The sequence below is a fragment of the Chinchilla lanigera genome, unplaced genomic scaffold, assembly GCF_000276665.1.
Source record: "Chinchilla lanigera isolate Chin_1 unplaced genomic scaffold, ChiLan1.0 scaffold00006, whole genome shotgun sequence".
Lineage (NCBI taxonomy): Eukaryota > Metazoa > Chordata > Mammalia > Rodentia > Chinchillidae > Chinchilla > Chinchilla lanigera.
Genome location: NW_004955407.1, coordinates 5,514,492 through 5,536,379, shown reverse-complemented (window position 1 = coordinate 5,536,379; position 21,888 = coordinate 5,514,492). Strand labels below are relative to the sequence as shown.

Sequence of the window (21,888 nt, the reverse complement as noted above, 5' to 3'; positions counted from 1 at the left end):
AGTGAAGACGAAATGTTAGTTTGTTGATTTCTAATATAAGCAATACACTCTAAATTTTCCTTTAAGAATCTGTTTATTTGTCTCCAGAAGTTTTAATTATCATTCAAGTCAAAATATAATTTCCCTAGCAATTCCTTATTTGCAGTAAATTGTTTAATTTCTAAACACCCAGGATTCTAATGAACATTTATATTGTGCAGTTGTTGCATTCTCTACAGCAGTGAATTACACAAAGAACACTGTGTTGTTTAAATCCTCTGTACCCAAATTTTTTTCTATTATTTGCCAAGATGAGTTTTAATCTTCTACTATTTTTGAGGAACTGTTATTTTCCATAAATCTTGTGTGTCCTTTAGTATAGAGGAATCCTTAAGCAGTGTTGTTAACTCATTTTAAAATATGAAAAAAATCTTGAAAACTGAATAACCCATAGGAACAAGTATACAAATATTAACTATTCCTAACAAAACACTCTTCAGTATTCAGTAAGCTAGCATGGTCTTTATTTTAGGCCTAGGAGGATATTACAATCAATTTTCAGAGACTTTTAGCCAAACCCAGTATGCCTTAACCTATACCTTATTCTAGTATATTTGTGCTGCATTTGTCACTGCTAATTACCACTCCTTTCTTTAAAACGTCTCTTACCTGAGTTTCTGGGATGCATTCCCTCTGTTATTTTATCTTTTGTTAAGTCATTTCTGCTCAAACTACTTCACAATTACAGAATTTCTCCTATAATCCTCTAATCTCATGTTAATTCTTACTCTATTCTCATTCCTTTCATCTTTTATCCATCATTACTCTTTCACTCACTTCCTCCAGGCATTGGGTACCCACAACTTTTCAGCTCTGAACTTCTAAATTTCAGATAGATATTGTTCATTGCCTGACAAATATTTCTTCAAGGTAGTTCCAGCACTCCAAATTAAATATTTCTAAGTACAAATTTATTTCTTTTATGCCCCATTTTAGAACTATTAAATGACTTGATACACATCATACATATCGTATATATCATACATATATCATCTAGCATGATCCATCTCTCAGCACTCAAACTGAAAATATTGACATTTTGAGAAAACCAGTGTTTCCTCAAATGAGAGGACCAAATTTCCCTGCTTCCGGCTGCCGGAAGCTGCCAAATTAGGGACACAGGGGTTAGAGGGAAGTGCTCAAGTTAATTGGGTTTATCCAAAGCCAACCCTAAAGAAGATAGAGGTGGAAGGGGGTTGTGCTCCAAGTCTGTAATCCCGGATAGTCAAGAGGCCGAGTTGGGAAGGTGGTAAGTTTGAGGCCAGCCTGGGCAATGGGAGAGCCTAACTCATCATAAAAACAAACAGCTGGGGATGTAGTTCAGTGGTATAGAGTATTCATCTAGTATTCATAAGTCCTCAGGTTCAGTCCCCAGAAAAACACACACACACACACAGACAATTGGATAAGGGGCTAGTGAAAAAGAGTGACCAGGAACAGGCAGGCTACACTGCTGACAGGGTCTTCCTCAGACTGGGTGTGTCTGGATCTCCTGTGCTTAGTTAACGAAAACCCAGGGAAGAGCATTGTATAGGCCATAATTGTCTGGGTGGTGCTTCTCTTCAGCAAAAAGGACTAGGGAGGATGAAAGGGCAAAAGGGTCTGGACGAGAACATTAATACAAAAATTAGTACTGCAGACTCGAGGTAGATTGGCATCCAGTGCCTGCTCTCGGAGACACATTTCTTCCGGCTGTGATCAGCACATGAACAGAGTCTAAGTTCCAGCATTATTAGGAGTGTTAGTCTTAGGAGACAGGGACTAGACTGCTATTAGCACAGTACAAAGTTTTGCCAGCTTTGTTACACCTAAAGACGACGTTGCTTTCTACCTCCACTCAGTGCTTCACCGGGCACTATGAGCTCTTTATGCTAAAAATCTATTGTTATTGTCACCACTATCACTTTATGTTGATACATATGTCATCCATATCATTAAATTATAAAACTGTATTTTTAATCTTAAGCAAATTATTGAAGAGGATTAAATTATATATAGTAATTTGATCTACCAAAAATCTAACAAAAAAGTAATAAATGCAATATAGTTTTCTATTATTAATGTAATATTTTATATTAGGACCACTAGCATAAATTATAGAACCAAAGAAAGAATTTGGGGAAGGAGATTTTTTGCATTCACTTAAAAGTCATTTGAAACAACTTAATTTTGATTTATTTTCAATGAAAATATCATTGCAAGCACGAAAAGTGTAAATTGTTAGTTGCAGTCTGTGTTTCAGCTTTTTGAAATTACTTAGATACCTCAGAAATTCTGTACATATAAAACCAAGGAGCAAAAACATTAATATGGAACTATGTAATCATACAATTTTATTTTCAAAAGTATTTCTGATTACTTCATATCCTGCTAATATAGACATAAAGAAAAAAATCTATTGTTTCTAATGAATGAATTCCATAGCAGACATATGTTTAGTTTCATTTTTATCTTTAGAAACCAGTCTGTGACAGTGTAATTCTTATATCCTGATTTAACGGTAATGAATTTCTTTGCTTTTTTGGACATGAATTTCTCTCCTGGTATATCCTTAGTTTTATGGTAAAGAAATTTTACATTTATTCAAATGAAAGCTTTTCATAGGTTCATGACTTAGAAATTAATTGTAGTTAACAACATTTGCGGCTGTTTTGCACAGCATCGATCCCCACTAGTCCAAGTAGTTAATGTGAATTTAACCATGATGTGCTTATTGTTTTTCCGTTTTTCCCCCTTTGGGACATTACTGTCCTAAGCAGCAGTTGCCTAATCAACTATTCTGAATTTGCAGACAGACCCTAACTTTTATCATTTGCTAGAAAAATTTTCAAGTTATCGCTTGTTCTTTCTTACTTCTTCATTATAACATGCCAGTTTTGAAAGGGAAAAATTACATGTTTTCATTATTTATATTAGATGAATGTTATTTTTAATTCAGTTTAGATATTTAGCACAATGGTTCCCAGATTTAGCGATTTAAATAATAAAGAATTTCCAGTTAAAGTTGAATTTTAGATAAACAGTGAACTTTTTTTAGTTACCCATAATGCAGTTGCCCATATTTAGTTTCCTATACAAAATGATTTATTAGGAATCTGAAATTCCAGGTCAACTTGATATCCCCTTTTTAATCTGGCAATCTTAATACAGTTTACTATAATTAATGGAATTTGTATAAAATTTCCATTCCTTTTTTAGGTCTTATCTCCTCTCTTTTTCACTATTTCTTTCATTTCACATTTTTTCAGATTAAGAAATGGAAAAGCAATGAATTTGGCTGTATAGTTTTTTGCCACACTAGGAAGCTGTCCTGTTGGTTAAGGTACTAGATACTATGTTTACATGTAATGCATTGAAATTATAAAAATATTCAAATGCACAAGTAGCCACAATCTCCAGGACATTCTCAGCACTACACCTCCTGTGTAACATTTTGTCTCAGTACTTCAGAATACTCCCAACAGATTTTAGGCTTCCTCTCATGGTCAGACTTCAGTTGGGAATGGGGCTGTCATCCAAGGACAAGGAGGAGCAAGTTAAAATTAGCTTTCTGGGTTTTGACCGGTTGTTGGTGATGTAACTCATCTGTATTTCCCAAGCTCTGCGCCTTAGACTTGGACTATTAAAACTGCTTTTGGGTGCCTATGAAGAGGGGTGGTCAAACACACTTGGAAGATTCTGAGTTGAAGAGGCATCTTAACGACAAAGTTTTTTGGAGGCTTCAACATGTTACTTCCACTGAGTCTCTTTAAGAGGAGACCTCAGTGTGCTATGAGAATTTCTTTGATTAGAGAACCTTTCTGTGTCATGCCAAGTGCATCTGTGAGACACAGAGTTCTAGAACACAGTTTGGGAAGTCCTAAAGAAGACTCCATCTACTTTGCATGGCGCGGCTAAAGGATAGGGTAGCATGGCAATCACTGGAAATCAGTCTGCTCTAGTATCCACTTTGCTCAACAAAACAGATTTCAAGTGGCCCACTCTGATTATAGACTGGTTAATTTAAACTTAATAAACCCGGGGACAGGGGGGGTTAGCTCAGCAGCACAGCACCTGCCTGGCAAGCATGAGGTTGTGAGTTCGATTCCCAGTACCAGATAAAAAAACAAACTAAATAAATAAATAAATAAATAAAAATAAACTTAATAAACCCAGGTCTAAGTAACAGGGAATGAAAAAGATAAAGCTGGAACTAACCTTGATTGTGCACCCAGCATGGCAAGATAAAGGATGCAAGATTATGTAGCTTATGTATATGATTGCCCTAATATTGTATGGTATTTAATAAAAGTTTCAATAAATAGAAAATTAATAATAATCTTAGATAACATTTAGTAACTCATTTAATTTCCTAATCCACTCAGTATGAATTATTGGCCTTATTCATTGAGGCATTCTCTTTCTTCTGATTTAGTTTCAATAGTCCACTACTTAATGGATTAGTCAAATGTATCCTCAAACCATTTTAATTATTTGCTTCGAACATTTAGAACACATGTACGGAAGTAATATACACAGGCTCCTCCATAAGGACAGCCTTTGGCCTCTAATTAGAAATAGCTATTCTAGTCTAAAATAACAAAAAGCAAAAAAAAAGAAAAAATAGATCGTGTGTCAGCTATCTCAAAAAAGTTTCTTCTATTGGACTATGAGGCCAGAAGGAGGTGCTGTATCATCCTGATTTTCTTAATTGTCTAAATGTTAAGGATCCTAGAGTTACCTTCACTACATCTTATTTGCCCCAAAACTGGAGCCCAAAAGCAGCGAGCCGAGAGCCGGTCGTTGTGCTGTCCGCGATTGCCCATGGCGCTGCTCGGTTGGTGCATTCGCTGTGTGGCGTGCTCCCGGTGGCACTACCGCCCCCCACCCCGCAGGTTGTGACTGCAGATTCCGAGCCGTGGACATTTCCGTCCACCTCAAGCGTCCCTCACAACGTCCGTGCTGTGCAGGAAATCCTCGATTTTGACCTTTGGAGCCAGGAACTTCTAGGTTTATGATCTTTGAAACCACACGGAGTTGAAAGGACGGAGAGAAAGCATCTCTGTGTGTGCCTCGGGGTCAGGGCTCTTAACAGATCTAAATTTATGTCAAAATTTTTCTGAACTTACCAGCAACACACATTTTGTTTCCCCACAAGGGCGCTGTAACCCACTCGGAAGCAGGGTGTGTACTTGGTCTCTCGTAGCCGGGTGAGCTACATATTCAGAAGTTAGTCCAGAGAAATAAAATGCACTTTGCTCGTTTGGCTCCTGGAACTGTCTCCGCCCGGGGCAGTTTTCCACGCCTTGCTTTCCTTTCCTTCTGAACAGGAAGACCCAGGAACCGAAACCAATTTTTCTTTCCCCCACCTCCCACACAGCCATTCGAGTTTGTTTTCCCTTAATAGTAATTGCATAGTGGCACACACTTCAAAAAGAAAAATTAGTAGCACATGTTTGATGTACATAAAGATTTCTTTCGTCACAGGGAGTTTCTACTTGTGCATAATATATCTTAATTCTTTTTTCCCACTCCCTTGCCATTTATAAAAGTGTTGTTTCTGTTTTTTTCCTCCCGTTCTCTTTTGCAAACGGCCCCTTTTCCTTCCTTCCCCCCTCCCGCTCCCCCTTCCTACTTTACACCTTCTTCCCACTTCCCAATAGCTACCCTCCGTTTTGCTCCTTATTTATCCTTCTGGTTTCTCACACAAGAGAAACAGTGTGATATTTAAACTTGTGTGTCTGATGTATTTCACGGTGATCTCTGCATACCCATGTTTATAGAAGCACAATTTAGGGCAGCCATTATCTTGGAAATAACCCTTATGCTCATCAACAGATGAATGTATAAGGAAAATGTGGTATTTATATACAGTGGAGTACTACTCTGCCTTGAAGAAAGACAAAGTGAGACTTTTCAGATGTATCTATGTAAATAGATACATCTCAAGATGATAATTTTAAGGAACACAAATATTGAAATTCTCTATCTACTTCTACTTAAAGATTGACATTAACTCTTTGGGAAAATGCGAGAGGGAAAGAAGGCATACAAAAAACATTATGTAATATTGTCCATCAACATTGAAGTATAAAGATATAGTGTAGCTTTATCCTTAACCTGGTTCCTCTCATTTTCAGCTGGTTATATAGGGTAGATAGAGTAGTAGAGTAGCCTAATGTCATTTATTTACCCTAGCCATAAACATACTTTTAAAATAACCAACATAGAGTAATTAATACTATAATTATTCAATATCATATATTTGACATTTAGATTTACTTGACATAATTTGGGGTAACTGCCCTTTCTCTGAAAAAGTTTCACTGTGGCCTTCTCCTCTGTGCCATAGCTATGGACCCCACTCTCCTGCCAGTGTCTGACCGCACCCTACTCTACACCCAGCCCAGAGTCTCTCCTTAGAATTGACCGACAGGGCAGGGAGATGCTGAGTCAATTAGCTGCTGGAGAATAGAAAGGTCATAGAACATCGGGACCAGGACTTCACATTAGCTGGTAGGTAAGCCCAGAGAAACAGTAATGGGGAAACCTGTATTATAGTCATTTCCTATCATTTTTTCACTATTACTTTTTTCATATATATTACAAAGGTAAACTTTTTTCCAAGAGGTAAGTACCGTCAAATTTGGAAATTGAAGAAGAGAAATTATAATATTGAACTGGGATATATAAAACCAAGACAAGATTTGAGGGAATATATGTTATTTCATTTCTGATCTTCCATATAGACAAAAAAGCATTTTCATAATATGCTGGCTTCTTTAAAATAAAGTCAGTAACAAATATATTCTAAGACTACTAGATAATTCTGTCTTTTAGAATGACTGGTAACATACCTGATGAGTGATAAACTTTTGCAAGGCATTTTGAAGATACTAGACAGGCACAGAAATAATGCAAATGCCAAGGATAATCTTGTCAAAACGCTAATTTCCAGTGGCTTTTGCAATACGAAATTTAGCTTGACGACAGTAAGCAAATGTCATGGCTTGTATGTAGAGACCCCCAAAGCCTCATGTACCCATAAGGTGTGGTTTGGGGAGGTGGCTGGATCATAGGTGTGTGATGCTGGCCTAAGGGTGTGACACTGAGATTAAAGGTGTGCGGTAACTGAATTGCTTTAGCATAGCTCTGAGTATGGATCATGGGAGCCCCGCCCTCAGTGTGGGCGGGGCTAATCAATAGGCTGGTAGTGTGAATGAAATATAACGAGACAGAAAGAAGCCAAGCAGGTTGCTTGCTGGTTGCTGCCCTCCTGTCTGTTCTGCCATGGACTGTTTCTTCTCTGTGACATCCTTCTGCCACGCCGCTCTGCCTTGGAGCCAGCTGACTACAGACTGAGAGCTGAAACACACCTTTTCCCGGTATAACTTTGGGGATTAAGTATTTTGTCCCAGCAAGGAGAAAGTAACTGAAACAGCAAATAATAGCCATACGTCTATGAATTGCTCTTCACAATCAGTAGCAAAAAGCTGTTAACTGAGGCTGTCTCTACACCGGACAGAACCACATAGCAGGAAAATTACAGAGTAGCTTCATTCATTCCGGCTTCTATAATAAAAACAACAACCACAAACATAACACATTCATTTCTCACTGTTCTGGAGGCTGGGAAATCTGAGAGAAAGGCCCAGCCTTGGTGTCCTGTGAGGCCCTGCTTTCTTACAGACCACCATCTTCTCATTTTAACCTCTGAAGGTAGAGGTGGAGGTGCCTGTTTCTTTTTATTTATTTTCCAGCTGGTACATAGAAACATAAAAAGTGTACATATTAAGGGAATATAATGTAAAGTTTCCATACATTGCATAATGTTCAAACCAGGTTAAACAGATTTTTCGCTGCAAACATATCTTGAGGTAGAACCTCCTTGGGTCAAGGGACCTGGGCCCGTGGTAAGCAGCGACACGGTGAAAAGAAGACACCGGAGACCAGGCTGATGGCGCAGATCTGGTTTATTACGGAAGTACCAGGCATTTTATTAAGCAGGCTAGAGGCATGGCAATGGAGGCGGAGCTAGGGGCGTGGTTTGGAGGCGGTTCTTTTGGCCGGGGCCTGTGCGGAAGTAAGAGGTCAGAGCGGGACAGCCTAGGCAGGGCGACTCACTCGGTGTGCCGAGGACATGACGAGTCCGAGTGTGCTCAGTCCCGCTCCTCTGCCACAGCCATCAACCAGACCTCTGGACCTCTCTTTCCCACAATATCTCATTTCTTTATGGTGAAATCATTCAAAATCCTTTTTCTAGCTTTCCGAAAGATGCAGCACATTACTATTGGTCATCATTGTACTGCGCGAAGCCCACCGAGATGTACTCCTGTCTAACTGCCCTTGGCGCCCCTGCGCGGCCCTTCTGCACCCCCTCCCTCTCTCTCCAGCGCTGATAACCACGGATCTGTGCTCAAATTCTGTGAGACATTTTTCAGACTTCACGTATAAGTAAGGTCAGGTGCTGTTTATCTTTCCATAGCCGGCTCATTTCACTTACCGTAATGATGAGCCGTCTTTCTTGGGTCTCTGCTTGAGTTTTAATCCCATTGTGAATGCTCCTTGCCTGGGAGCTGATCACATCCCCGTCCTCGCGTCCTAATGCCATTACCTCAGGCTGAGGTTTCCAACATATGAACGCAGGGGACGTAAACCTTCAGATCACAGTAGTTATCAGGACTACTGCATAGTGAACTCTTGAATCAGTCTTTCTCCTGCTTCTGTGAGTTTTTTCATGCAAAGGAAAAAATTGCTAAATATAGTGCTTTGTTCCTATTGTATGTTAAACTTCAACTTTAGTGGGAAAAAGTTCAGCCACATGGGCACATTTTACATTCTAATTTTATTATTTGATGAAAATTGACCTTCAACAGAAAATAATAAATGAGTTAAATTTAAAGCTAATGACTCAATCCAAATAACAAAAGCTTCATTAATGATCTAAGAATTAAAATAAATACTTGCTGATTTATTAGATTATTTTACATAATTTTTATAATGCATAAGATAAGAGAGAAACTTGCTTTGACAGGTCTTAGAAAATTTTTCAAGTACATTAACTCATACTTAATTAATTATTCTGCTTACTGAACCTGCAAATGAGGATGCTACCAAAATTATGTAAATGATTCATTAATTTTGAAAACTCCTGACACAATATAATGAAAATATCAACCTAAATCTATCCAGGAGTAAATAAAATTTGAATACAAATGGGCTAAATGACATTAATTTAAATCACACTTAGAGGATTTATGCTTGTGGTTCTTAAACACATCTTGAACAGAAGCATCAATCCTTCAATAATCAAGTATACTGGGGACAATTATTTACAAAATAAATAGTAGTGCTTCAAAGGGTTAGTTTCAGGTCTAGAAGCACCAGGATCACTCGGGAACATTAAGAAATGGAGACTCTTGTCCCTACCCTGAGATACCAATTCAGCAACTTTGGATCGGCATCCAGCAATCTATATTTTATGCCCTGCCCCAGGAGATTCTGATGCATATTTATGGGAGAGTCATTGCTCTATTTCCTGCTGTCTTACCTGAGATAACCACTTTGTTAATTAACTCCAGCACCTCCATCACATCTTTGTATAAATATTCAACCACTTCACTTAATGTTGTAATTTACATTTACCTCTCACCTTCCCTCTGGTATCCCTTCCTTCATCTTTGTAATGTTGCTTCAGCTTTTCTTTTTTCTCTTAACATTTATAATCTCTTATGTACTTATTTAACACAAATGTTTTTGTCTGTATTTACCCACTAGGAAGTAATTGACTTGAGTTTCAGGATTTTTGTTTTGTTCATTAATGTATTCCACATTAATATATTCCTAGAACAGTGCCTGATATATGGTATGAGTTCAATATTTGTCAAATGCATACTTTTGTATTCTCTGAGCCATTCCCAAAGTAGCCACCTTTGTTGGGTTTGTGGTAAAGTAATTGGAGGGCAATAGTCACTCAACCTAGTCTTTGCCAGGTGTAGGTTCCCTACTAGTCCCTATTTTGCAGTGTTTTGTGACTTTCAGTTGTGCTCTTTGAGCATTCTCCTCAATCCTCCTTTCTCTGAGTTTAAAGCTAAATTCTTAAGTGGTGCACCAAGTGTTTGAACAGAGCAAAGAGGGAGGTTGGGTTTGAGTGTAGGGAACTAAGCCAGTGTCACAGTGGGGACCTCACAGGGTGTGAGACAGGATTTCAGAATGCAGAGACTGCTTCCTGACTTCTAAGGCATTGCTGAATGAAAGATGAAAATAGCTAGCGGGTGGGCAGAAGGGTCTGTATGGTGAACAGCGGCCGCCTCTTTTGCTCATTTTAGGTGTCAGGCTTACCTTTCAGACAGTCCACTTTCCTTACTGCTTCTTTTGTACATATTCATATTGATGCACACCTAAAGTATAATTATCTTTCTGAAACAAAATCTACATGTATCATGTGATGATATTCTGCTCTAATACAATGCTTTTAAACATACCCAGGAAGCTAAACCCATCTAAAGTATCTATTTATTTTGTAAATAATTGTTCCCAGTATACTTGATTATTGAAGGATTGATGTCTGCTCAGGAACCAACCCGGGAAACCAGCTTCCCTGCAGAAAACACACCCACACCCACCTTATTGGCATCAGCAGACAAAATTTTTGTAGAACTTGCAGTCTCAAATAAAGAAAATCTACTAATAGCAACAGCATTGCTCGGCATGCTGAATCTTTCCTCAGCTTCTGCAGAACTAAAAATCTATCTAGCTTTAAAAATTCTGCCAAGATTTTATCACATTTTCTATATCTATTACCAATGCACAATAAAATACAGGGATAATTTTTCATAGCTGTTTAGAGCGACTCGAAGTAATGCCTATTTTAGAATGTGCACTATTAAATTCACTACTTATTATAATTTTTAATATTTATTTGCTAACTATATAGAAACAGCTCACTATTTTTAACAACAAACATGGCTGTTCATCTCTCTTTAATAGAAAAAAGAAAATATTTGAATGCCTGGCTTCTTAAAACAACTACCAGAAAGCATTTAGCTCATCATATTGCAATGATCTGTGTATTTATAATAGTAAACTCTTTGAGAAAATATTTTATACTCTATTCATTTTTATATCCAGTGTGCCAGCTATCATGCTGGAACTAAATAAATGATTCCTAAATAAATATGTCTCCTTTCCCCACTTGCTTATAAGCAGTATATTCCTATATGGTAGGAGATGCATCTTTTTCATATACAGAGTCCACCAAAAAACTATAGTCACACTTCAGGAAAAAGAACTTGTATAAATATTTTAATACTAAATTTATTGAGACATCATGAAAGTAATACAAGTTAACTTTGACCTCTACAATTACAACAGGTGCTCAGAGTGGTGGTCATCAGCTTCCAGAATTTATTAGTTTGGTGAACTGCTGCTTGGGTAACACTGGTCATAGTGATTGCTGAACATGCATTTTCAGTTTCTGCTCTCAGGGCCAGCAGTGTGGTGGGTTTTCTGTGATACACGACATCCTCTGGAGTCCCCTCTGTTCTAAAACATCATACTATTTTCCTCTTCCTGAAGTGTGTATGCATCTTCTTGCAAACTCTGTGTCTGAGGTCCAGGACCTAATACAATGCTTGATGAGCATTGACTGATTGATTGTCAAAGCGTAGGCAATAAATCCACAGGCTCAACACTGGTGTTCTTCAGCGTTTTACAGTTCCTTTCGGGTGACACTTCCGGTTTGCTATATGCTAAGTCACAACTAGGATCTATAATATATAAACTGCCATCACTTAATTGTCTGATCTCTGAAGCATTCAACAATTTTCTCTAACATACATACTTTCATTAGCCTCAGCTTCAATAAATACTTTTAATCTAGAGGTAATAAACGCCATTATTGCAGTAGTAATCAAATCAAAGAAATTTAAAAATAACAGAGATAAAAGTGAGAATTTTTAAAATTAAAAATGCTAACCCTTAAATTTTAGAAGGGAGAAAAGGTATTTGACAACAAATTTGCTATTTTCAGATAAAAAATAAGTAAATTCCAAGTAGATCAGGAAGAATTCTTCTTGCTTGTGATTCAGATGTAAACAAATTTGTCATAATTATCTTGGTACCCAATCTCAAGTTGTTAGTGTGGTAACCACGCCCTGTCCTACAGTTTGTGTCCTGGCCATCTAGAATAGAGTATTATGCAAAAAGCAGAGACAAACAAAATACTATGTTCTGAAATATTAAGTAAACCCAACTAAATAAAAATAGAAACATACCCTTCATATATATAATCATGTCCTTCAGTGTATATTTAGATTGAACATGTCTCAGTCAGTCCCCTCCATTTTATTCAAGTTTAAAAGTTAAAATTTTCCATATTTTTAGTCACCAACCTTGGTTAATTAGCAGACTGGGAGACCAGTTTGCATTTGAGCAGAGCTCCATATCATGGTCATATAATATCTGCCTGTGTGCAGTGTTGTACATTTTATTCCATTAATAGAAGATGGCAAATCTCCTGCCCAATTTCAACTAATAACCATTAGCCCTCAGACTATTTTACTAGACTGCTGCTTTGTGTACAAGACCAACCAAGCCATGAGTGCTTAACAAATGTTAATACATTTGTTTTATTAATGAGTTAATTCACTGACATTTTCTAAACCTACTTGATTTTAAAATGTGTTTAAGCATACAGCTTCAGTAAGAGGACTCAAACAAGAAAAAGTGCATTAGAAGAGAAAGAATACTTGACATATTTACAAAAATATGTAATAGAAGAATATGCATAATGATCAGATGCAGTACCTTCATTTTACTAGTGACATTTTTATAAAACATAAGGAACAGTTTAAAGCCCTTCAAGTGGTAGTGAAAAACAAAAAGGGGGAATGATTACTGTACTCGTAACTGTTTAAACCATGCTAGCTTGCTTAATAATTATTGTGCATAAAAAAACTTGAAACTGTTAAATCAAATATTATGATAAAAAGTAATTGTCTTTTAACATCACAACTACAGCATTCTTTTTATTTGAACACATCCTAGACATGTGATACTTTCTCCACATCATTTACCAGAATGCTTTTATTCATGTTTTAGAAATATTAACTATTTTCATTGTTCATCCTGGGATATAATTTGTCCAAGCCAACATTTTATCCCATAGATTAAGATATTTACCATATTTTAATAGCTAACTAAATTTAGAAACAATATTTTAAAATAGTCTTCACATCTGATATCTAGCCAAATATCAACTTTTTGGTAATTTTCCATTAAGGATACAGAATGTTTTTACTCTTTGTCCAGTTCTTGGTAACATCTACTTTCATGCAATATCATTATATCCAGTGACACTCTAGAGTGAAATATCTGCTTCATCAAGAACTTCTCAAGTGAGGGAATGTTAGTGAGGAGAAGAAAAGATCATGACCATGCTCTTCCAAAATTTCCATGTCTAGGTTCCTGGTATATTACCTGTTTTCCATTTTAACTCAAATATTGGGAGAATACATCATTCTGTCTGCATGGTAATTATACATTAATTCCTCTGACCCCTGCTTTACATATAGTATAATTAGAAAACTTGGTGCTAGATAATAATAGTTCTGTAGATACCATAAAATGATTGGGTTTTAAAAAATAATACTTTTTGCCTTGTTGGACCCATTTCATGTCTTCTGCAATGTTTCCCACAATTCTAGAGGACAGAGTTTGCTAACTCTATATTGAAGATGATAGATATAAATATTCAGTTTATTGAGTGCCAAGCACCAAGTGGATTTATGTTCAATCTTTGACAGCACTTCATAAGATTTGACTCATTATTCTCACTTTACAAGTAATGAAACTGAGTCTTTGAAGGTTGAAATGACTGTCCTAAGCTCACACTGGTAAATGAGGAGTCCAGCTCCAAATGAAGTCCTGTTGAACTTGTAGGTTGTATTCACACTTCTGTACTTGGCAGTTACTGTGGCTTGAAAGTATCACAGTTCCTGTGCTGGAAAGTTAATCCAGGGTAGCAGCACTGGGAGGAAGCAGCATACTGGTAAGTGTGTAGTCATGAGTGCTGTGCTCTGCGAATGAATCAGTGTCACTACTGCAGGAGCCAGTTTATTACTGTGAGAGTGGGCTCATCATAAAAACAAAGTCAGCCCCCTCTCACTCACCTTTCACTTTCTGCCTTGGGATGATACAGTGACAGGCCCTGTTAGATACCAGCCCTCTGATCTTGGACTTCCCAGCCTCCAGAATCATCAGAAATAAAATATCCGCTCTACGTCAGTAACCTAGTTCGTGGTATTTTGTTATAGTAGCATGAGGCAGGCTAAGACAGTGTCTTCTTAGTAAGCTGAAACCCTTTGTGAGGAGTAAACACCAGCTCTTATTGCTTTCACAACCCCATGTCTGAAATATCCCACACACCTTCTCCACCCCATAGAGATACATTTGACTTCCTTCTTTCAGTTTCAGCAACAAACAAAAAATAATAACCCATCCCAAGTCTGCATACCTAGTCCCATGTACAGTCTGCACATGCCTATTTACTGCCCCTGATATAATAGGTGCTACTGTAGCTAATGTTACAGTGTCTTTGAATATAGTGCAGTTTCCCTAAGACTGTCATTGTAAGTTAGTTATTGTCACGAGTGTAGCAGACTACTCAGCAGCTGTCTCTTCAAAACAATAACCAGAGCCATTTAAACAATGAAATGTGTATATATGTAAATTCCATTTAAAATCAGAATTGCTCCCTTCTTTCTAAATTTTTTAAAGTTTTTATTAAAACTACTTAATGAATCAAGAGACTGCATGTGGGTGTTTACATCTACCAGGAAATAGACAATTTTGCCAAAGAAACACTCCCATACGAGGCACATTTCTTATGGGGTAGGTGATTTTACAATGACTTTCCGTGATCCATTTGTCCCTTAGTGGGTCCAGAACACTGGGAAGTGTGTGATGCCTTACTTTTTAGTATGGATAAAAGCCAGGTCTCAGCTGATTACCTAAATCCTCCCCAAACAGTACCATCATCCCTGTAATAATAAGACATAAGGAAACAGGATGAAGAGGTAATTTCCAACAACTACTTAGCAGCATACCTGCCTATATTAGTCTGAACTGATTAGGAAAATAAGACCTAAAATATTACTGAAATAAAAAGTTTTAATGAAGCAACTAGAGTGAGGGTCAATGTTGAAAAGTTTAGAGGACAAAAAGCAGGAAAGTAAAAGCTTGCATTCAGTGTATTTGCAGCTTAAAATCAAAGAAGCAGACACCTCAGCCTAAAGCAGCAAGGTAGGAGATTCTCAGAGGTTTGCTTGGGGATGATGTAGTTCTCAAAAATATCAGAGAAAACTTCCAATGACTATTTCTCGAAGCATATAGAAAAGATGGTCTCTATATCTTCCCATACGTCTGAACCCATCTGCTCTCCTGCTCTTTGGCCTCCCATTCTTTCTGAAAATTCCACTCTAAAGCTGGGCCATGTGGAGCAGGAGACTTTCAGAAATGTAATTCCCTTCTTCTCTCAGTGCAGGCCTTGGGAGCTCTCGGTGACTTTGGACTGATAACAACACTCTGGCACAGTCCACACTTGTCAGCTCAGTCATGACGCACATGGCACTGGCTTTGGGTCCCTGAGGCGTGTGGAGAGTGGAGAAACAGCAAGCAGATTGATGGAAACCTTTTAGTGGGGAGCTGAAAGGTGTTAAGAGAAAATTAGATGAATGAGAAGAGGACAACTCATCGTTAGAAACAGCAGAAAGATTTTTAAACATGTGGTCTGAAATAACCAGAGACATAAAATATGTCTAATGAACTTGAAAATCTGCCCAAAGCGATTGCTAAGAAAGATTCAGTGCCAGTGACAAACTTTTCTAACTGTGTAAAGTGAAAAGAAAAAGAGCTAAAACTTTGTGCCCAAAATTTAAAAGAGATGTGTATGATACAGGACTTGTTGGAGAGAAAAAAGAAAACTATTTCCTATTACTGTTTTGTCCTGATAGCAAAAATTGGTCAATGTAAAAATGGCTTCAGGGTAAAGAAAAGATCAAGGTGATAGCTATAAAATCTTCCATTAAGATTTAGGGAAAAGTTAAGAGGTCCTTAGTAGAGCCCTCAAGCTAGACACACAGACTTCTAAAATCTTAAAGGTGTTATTCTTATTCTATAGTGCTAATATTCTCCCCAAAGAAGAAAATAGTATGTCTTGTAAAAAATTATGCATGTGCTTTGAAGAACATAATTTTGTCAATCAGACTCATAGGGAGGCACAAAGCTTCTAAGAGAATTATATTAACTTTAACTAAAATGAAAGAGACGTTCCAAAATGAAAAGAGGCAGGAAGTAGGCTGAGAAGGCTGTGTAGGTATGATGCTAAACTACATCTCAGAGGCCAGATACAACTCCCAGAATAGAGTCCAGGGCCTGCAGGGGTATTGAAGAAGTACAGAGCACAGTCATTTACAGAAACAAGGAGAAAAAGTGGGCCTTAATATGAATGAATTTCTCTCCCTCAGCAGAGAGCACTCAAATAGCATTTCCCTGGATGGACTGCAGTTCATTTGCCATCATGTGCCTCCCATTTCCTCATCTTTTTCTACGTGAGTACCGATTTCATCTACACTGGCCCTAAATTGTAATCATATACTAAGATTTTCAGGGAACAGATAACTTGTCATTTTAGTTCGCATGTCTTTAGGTCAGGAGGCACTACCGTGTTAAAGCTTAATCTTTTTCTTAGCCTGATGTATGATGTGATATCATAGACTTTGAGAATGACGCCATGACTGAATGAGTTTCAGAGAGCTCCGGAAGGGGGCTAATATATCTTGCATGTGGAGTAGATGGGAATCATTGGAGCCAAAAGACAACTAAAAAGATAATCCATAAATTGAGAGTGAGATCCTGTCAAATCTCTAGGATAAGCACACCGGCCTGGACAGAGTTACAGCAAGACATGATGAGAAGGGGTAGGTCTCCAAAACCAAAGGGCCAGCTAGGGGACAAATGAGAGCAATGTACATGAAGCACCTTAGCGATTCAGAAAGGACACAGGCTGAGGAAACAGGCCAAGGACAAGTAGTGTGGGGGCCTGCTGAGGTTCAGGAGCACAGAGCATTAAAGACATAGGAAAAACAGACCAACAGAAACCTCTACATGGCGAGTGCAGAGGAGACAGCCTTTGGGTCGGCTCGCATTCCTCTCTGGAAGCAGGTCTGCACTGAAACAGCAGAGTCAGAGCCCGCGCCCAAGCCTGAGTCACTCCCTAACTCTGAGACACTAATCCCAAGCTCTGAACATGACTTCCATCTCTCCTTTTCTTTTCTTCTTCCCTCCACATTACATGAAGCCACGTTTTGTGTCTTTCCGAACCTAATCCCGACCTCAGATTACTCATCCCTGTCCTAAGTCACAGCCCAATGCCTGGCCTGTGCCTCCTGAAACTCCCAGCAGCTCACCAACAGCTTCCTTGGCTTTGTTCTTAAACCTAGCTGCATCCCAATTCCTGATGTGATTCCTAAACAACCTATCTATCTTTTTCTTTTTATGCAATTTATGACAGCTGAAAAACACTAGGCCAATTTTATTCCAATTACTTTTTAGCGGGTACCAGAGCGAATTACTTTTTAAAGTTCGAATGTCACCTGCATCTGTGAGAGTGCTCGGTAATCGTTTAGCTTACACCTTCTCCCCGGGGAGCAGCACCACGCGCTCAAGTCCTACTCTCCGCACACGTTTTACTCTGCCTGGAAAGAGGTCGCACCCTCTACTCCCCTTCTGAAACTCTTAGGAGACTTCTGATGCCTGAAGGATAAACTCGTGTCCTTGCCACAGCATGCAAGCCCCTTCACTGTCTTCCTTATTCATTTCCATCCCTCACCTCCTACCAAGTCTATGGTGCCTTCGCAGTATTTAAGTAAGCAGCACATCAAATACTTCATGCGTTTGAATGCTTCTTCCACTTTTATGCCTCTGTATGTGCTCATACCTACCTCTCTTTCTGGAAAGGCTTTCTTTGTTTACGCATGATATGATTAATTCTCCTTCACTGGTATTTACAGAATACTTCATATAGGCCTTCACAGTTTCTTTATTGTTTTGTATAACTGTGTTCAGCTGCTCCATTACTGTAGCTAGCTTCTAAAAGCTAGCTGTTCTGCTGTTATATTCTGGGGTTATCTTCTACTACCATCAGATAAATCAGTGCATTAAAAGCCTCAATAAACAGTTCTTAGAGGACTAAGAGAGCAAAGAAATAAAATGAGAGCAAAGAGCAAAGAAATAAAAGAGCAGAGGAAGTCTCAGAGTTAGAAAAGCAGTACAAACAATTTAGAAATAACTGAAAATATTTTTCTATTTGTCATTACCTATGTTCTACTGGATATTGCTTCTGTTTGAATATCCATCTTACTTTATAGCAAAATCTTTATTTTATAGAAGTACTGTACTTTGAGACATCTAACTAAACTAGAGCTGATAAGTAATAAATTTTTTAGCATAAGTGGTGGTTGAAAGAACAGGTTTGTTCCACCATTTATTTATGTTGCTTTCATAGAGAAGTTGATTATTTTTCTATGTGTCAGTTTTCCTATCTATGAAGAGAAATATACTAATGGGCCTTACCTGGTAGGGCACATTTAAGGATTAAATGGCTTAATACAGATAAAGCACTTATACTGACTATAGATGTAAACACTCAGGAAAAATGAATATTATCATTATCAATCTAATTGAAACAGCCAACTTCTAGGTTCCTGTGAAATATTGATAGAATTGAATTTTATTATTATACCTATTTACAATGCTATTATACAAATTATTTGGCTATGACATGCCCCATTAATCACAAAGAAAGTAAATTTATGCGTGTAGGAGCTAATAGCTAATAGTTTAACCTAAAGACAGAGTGGAACATCGAGAGCAAACACACACTTTAATATATATTAAATATTAGAGTTTTTTTAAGAGTAGGAAAGTTTATCGAGGAATAGAAATGGGGAATAGGGGTAGCTCCTGAGAGGCAGGAGGGGTCCCAAATGGGTTACTCTAAATATTAGGTTTAAAATGATGCGTATAAGCTAAAGAATAAACACATCACATGACTAAGACAATAAAGTCGTAAATATTCATGCTGAGTAAAGCCTGGGCTTGTTTTCTCTTTCTGCTGTTTTCAAGAGGGCTTAATGTGCCTGATGAGACTATAGGCTCTACTTACCATAATCTTGATTATTTCACAGTAAAGACATTTGAATTAAAGAATTTAGTCTATGTTTTAACAGTAGGAGAAGCAAGTTCAGTAACCCAAAAGCGGTCCCTATGAGAACACACAGTGAGGACTTAAATTATAAAGGAACATAAAGCAGGCTGGTGAGAAGTCATGCCTAAACTAATGAGGTGGATAATTTATGAAATTTCTGATTATAAACAGCAAGGAAAATAAGACAAAAGGAAGATGAAACACAGGTGCAGTTTGTTTCCTTCACTCTTCTATTTTCTTTATTATCTACAAATACAACTATCAGCAGATTAATTAGGTTTCTAACTTTAATATTGAGAAAGTTTCTGCTTAACTGAAATATAATTTGTGACATAAATTTTATTGTGTAGTTCTAAACTATGATGAAAATTTTTATGTTTTTCATGATGTGAATTACCATCTTATTAGTTAATTTAAATGTTGAAATGTATCACTTGGAGAAATCAACTGAATTATCAAATAATTTTAAGCCAGCCCATTTTATCATAGAATTGATTTTTATTCTGAAAATCCAAGTAACTATTTCCAAACAGTTTTTCTTAGTCACTATTCCCCCCCAAACATAATTTCAGGATTATCTCCTATGCCAAAACTCTATCAGGCAAATTAAAATGAAAACATTTTTACTGTGTGAAATGTCGGCACTTTTAAATCAATTCCTATAACAATAAGTAAACAGTATTGCAGAGAAATTGATCAGTTAAGAGCCTATTGTGTTTTTAATTGAATATATACTTAATATATGTAGCAAGTTTTATGAGAGAATGGGGTAGAAATTAATTGATCTACCATATTTCTAATATGTCTTATTGGATATGGAGTAAGCATTTCACATATGCCCACTAAGAATATTTTCTAGAAAATATATAAGGACTATGAGGTCCACTAATATTGAAAATATATATGGAGGATTTTAATGACAGTTCTAATACTGTCTACTAGCACCCCATTCCATTCTAGGCCCTGTGATCCAATACTGATTTTACAAAATACAATCATATATCAAAATCCCAGAATAAGCTGATTGAAAGCAATGTGAGTGAAGAGGAATCAATAGACCTAGAACAGAAAGTTCAAGAGCTAGTTGAAGATGGCAATAAAATACAGAAACACCCAAAGCAAGGTTAAATAGAAGATCATTCCTTTGAGAAACTCAAAGAAAAAAATTTGAGAGAGCAATGCAGAAAAAGTTGAGTAAAAGAAATGTCAGAACTGCTCACAGTGGGCAGGAATTCACGTATGCAGTTCCGCTAGGAAAAATTAGACAAATGGACAAGAAGCAACCATGCTGTTTCAGCCAGAAGCCTGACTTCCTGGAACAGCAGCATTAGCACCGTTTGGGAGCTCATAGGAGCACCAACCTTAAGGGCACCCATCGGGCTCTCTACATCCTAGAATCCAGCAATCCACGTTTTTACAAACGCTCCAGGCTTGTAAATTTGTAAATTTTACTAAAGTTAGGAAAGACCAGTTTAGAACTTTTAAGAATTTAGTCTCCATCATCTATCTGGAGTTATCTTAGTTGGCTTTTACAAATAGGTGTTGATATTTTTAATGTAGATAGCAATCCAACAACTCCTCAGTTACACACTATACAAGCACTAATTTTTTCCATAGCAGATATTCAAATTTCTTCTGCCATTCAATTTGCTTAGCAGCATTTATCTTCAGTGAATATCTGAGAGCCAAAACTACCTTTAGTATGATTAACCCAAACATAAATAAGATTGAAGGTATTTTATAATATATTTAATCACATCATATATATCATTATTTATATTTCTCTGAAGTAATTTATATAATAATATTAAATATTTAAAATTATTATGTTATCAGTTTCAACAATTGAAACATTACCACTTTAAGTAAATATCATTAATTAATATAAGCAATTTAGAAATAATTATATAACAAATATTCATATATAACATTTATAATAAATATTTACCTAATTTAAGGGATATGACAGTATAATAGCAATTATAGCTAAGAATAAAATTTCAGGTGTCTACTTGCCCTCTGTCTTTCCCTAAGATCCAAGTAGCCGCTAAAGTATTATTAAACAAAAGAAAATACTAATAGGGAAAAGGACCATCTTATAAGTGTTAATCCTATTCATTATACTGCAACTGCTCTTTCTTGACTTCTAATTAAAATAATAGAGACAAAAGCAACAATTATAAGCCAAGGGTGGAGAGTTCTCTTTCAGAAGCAGGGTAACAGTCATTGCAATGGTAACTTATGAGGAAAAATCACTTTCATTTCAGAGTGAGTGCTATTGTGAGCTCAACTCACTGACAAGTCCACCTTGGTAAGTGGGTTATTTGGTCCTATGTGCCGTTGTTATAATGGATAATGTTGTATGGCTACTTGACTGCAAGTAATCTCATTTTATCTCTGTAAACCAAATTAACTACTACATGCACAAAGACTACTAAACATTCTGACATTTACCTCATCTCATAAAATTATTATAGAATGCTAGATATATTACTTTTTAAAACTCATTTCCACTTATATAACCTCTATATCATGATTCAAAATGTATTTAAAGTTCTTTCAGTCTTCACAAGTCAAATAATAATGTCCTCAGTGCAACTTCA

At 37.0% G+C, this 21,888-nt stretch overlaps 1 protein-coding gene across 4 annotated transcripts in view; it reads left to right on the top strand.

The window, feature by feature from the left end:
- The window catches only part of Htr1f (5-hydroxytryptamine (serotonin) receptor 1F, G protein-coupled), a 120,335-nt gene that overhangs the window by 96,079 nt on the left and 2,368 nt on the right, over positions 1-21,888 (top strand). For 2 of the 4 annotated variants that reach the window (XM_013506138.1, XM_013506130.1), the window contains exons 3-4: positions 16,545-16,628; positions 21,553-21,596. The exons of 1 other annotated variant lie outside the window; for it this stretch is intronic. The gene's annotated coding sequence lies outside the window, so the exon portion shown is untranslated. The remainder of the gene's footprint in view (positions 1-16,544; positions 16,629-21,552; positions 21,597-21,888) is intronic. One more of the 4 variants, XM_013506141.1, reaches the window with a different exon arrangement.